The 2500-nt window shown below is 41.6% G+C and overlaps 1 pseudogene; it reads left to right on the forward strand.

The window, feature by feature from the left end:
• The window catches only part of LOC119599281, a 1235-nt pseudogene extending 504 nt beyond the window's left edge, over positions 1-731 (forward strand).
• The last annotated feature ends 1769 nt before the right edge of the window (positions 732-2500 follow it).

The raw sequence follows: 2500 nt of genomic DNA on the forward strand, positions 1-2500 counted from the left end.
ACACTCCTGTGCAAACTTCATACAACCGACACGTCTACAACAGGTCTGCTGAGCCTGAGGCAGAGCCATCTTACCTATACTCTCCTATCTCTGTTTATCGTCCTGCTTCTGTTTATCGCTCCCTCTATTACTGAGTTGGTACAATGGCCAGTTATGCCAAATAGGAGCCATAGTGTGTCATCTAATGGATTCGATCGGGAAAAAATCCAATAAATCTTTATGAATCGGAATCTTCATTTTCTTTTTTTGGCACCATTGCTATCAGATCAGCATATATGGTTTATAATGGAATGCATGTCTGACTGCTATTTAAAAAAAATACAAAAATAAAAAAAATACTGATCAACCTAAAAACAAACAAGACCTGGAACATTGTTCACATGCTACTTAATCTAATAACGTAGATTTTTTTTAACAACTTATTCTATTCACACACACTCTGAGGCTGAGGCTTCCCATGGTTATCTCCCTTATCTTCCATGCGCTCCAGTTGCACCTTACGGCTGACACATCTACAAAAGGTCTGCTCAACCAGAAGCCGAGGCTGAGGCTTCTTAGGATTATCTCCCCGATTACATTCCCTACACTCCTGTGCAGACTTAATACAGCTGACACGTCTACAACAGGTATGCTGAGCCTGAGGCAGAGCCATCTTACCTATACTCTCCGTCTCTTACACACATACTTCTGTTTATCGTCCTGCATCTGTTTGCCACTCCCTCTATTACTGAACTGGTACATAACGGATAATTATGTCAAATAGGAGCCACAGTATGTCACCTAATTAATTCCATCAGAAAAAAATCCAACAAATCTTTACCAATCGGAAACGTTTTCTTTCTTTGGTAAAATTGCTATCAGCAGATCAGCATATATAGTTTAAAATGGAATGCATATTTGACTGTTAAAAAAAAAAAAAAATCTACTGACCAACCCTAAAACTAAACAAGACCTGGAACACGTTCACGTGGCACTTACTTTGATAATGTAGAATAAAAAGAAGTGATATAGTGTATAATAGCGATTATCCACGACCTCCATTTGCTTGCCTTCTGCTAAAACAGTGGAATGTTTATAACACCATCTTAGATACCTGCACTTGTCTCCCAATATCAAAAACTTGGTACTAGGTAATGTCTCGTTATAAATGACTTGGTATTCATTAAAACGTCTCAGGATAATGGTATCAAATCATATTTATCTAAATCAATATTCCCATTGCTAATTCATACCCATGTATTCCAGTGATCATTTAACAAGTTTCTGTAATGACACTTAATAATAACAACAGTGATGTTAGTAATAATAACTTTCAAGAGAATTGACATATTCCCTACATGGAGGAGACAGGGTAACCAGGGAGTCAATCATACTGGGTTTTGGACCAAATCCGAACCCTAGACCCAAGGCCTGAAGGGATCAAGAACTCTTTAACTTTTAACAGGTAAGAGAGAGTATGGCAGTTTTCTGTCCACTACCCCCACCCCCCACAGTGGAAGCCCGGTTGCGTTCTCCAGTACCACAGGGGGATTGAGTTATGTGGAAGACACCACCTTACCCCCGAACTTGCCTAAGCAAAGGGCAGTGATTAGATGCCCACAAGGCTCAAGAAAGTCATATGAAAAGAGGAAAGGAATTCAAAACGAAAGAAAAAGTGCGCCCAAAGGATGCCCCAGACTACCGGACCTACCTACACGGGAATCAAAGCCTGTAAGGGTTACCCTGATGTAGAGGAGTGCTGTGGATCTGAGGTGGGGTGCTGACTACGCCTACTGTAGTCTAGTTTTACCTGTAAAATCAAAGCAATGAAGGTGCAGGCAAAGCATCAAAGTCTACAAAAAGAGTTATTTACTTTACATAATTACGTTATATACCCCGGAAGCAAAAATACTGAGGAAAACGTAAGACCTCGGACGCCAAGCTCACTCCTGTGTCACACTTCTTATTTATTGCGGCTGTACTTTTCCCATTAAAGGTTCGGCCATAATAACATTTCTTAAACGAGTGCGTAATGTGCTGTCTTCTGCAGGGCTTCCCGGGTAAATATCTAATTTACCTCCCCACTTCCGAAATTGCCTAAGAAATGACAGCTTGGATATTCCTTGGGGCAGGCCGATACTGACCTCTCTTGGCATTTTCTTCTGTTTGAGGGGAGAGTCGGCCAGCGGCGTGATCATCAGGCCGTGTGAATCACGACACCATGCCTTGTTTGGCCATGGTAGAACCTCCTCAACGTGTGTTTTGGGCAGTTATCCCGCATGAATATGATCGTTTCTGGAAAAGACAAAGCATACTTACATATTAGGTTTCGGACCAAGTCCGCACCCTTAGCCCAAGGCCTGAAGGGATCAATAATTCTTAACTTTTGTTATCAGCCTAACTGCAATAGCTAAGAGAGAGTATGGCTGTTTTCTGTCGTCTATGCCCCCCCCCCCTGTCCGTGGAAGCCTGGAGAAACACTTCTAACAATTCTATATATCTCTTAACTCAATCTTCCCTC

The sequence above is a fragment of the Penaeus monodon genome, chromosome 42, assembly GCF_015228065.2.
Source record: "Penaeus monodon isolate SGIC_2016 chromosome 42, NSTDA_Pmon_1, whole genome shotgun sequence".
Classification (NCBI taxonomy): domain Eukaryota; kingdom Metazoa; phylum Arthropoda; class Malacostraca; order Decapoda; family Penaeidae; genus Penaeus; species Penaeus monodon.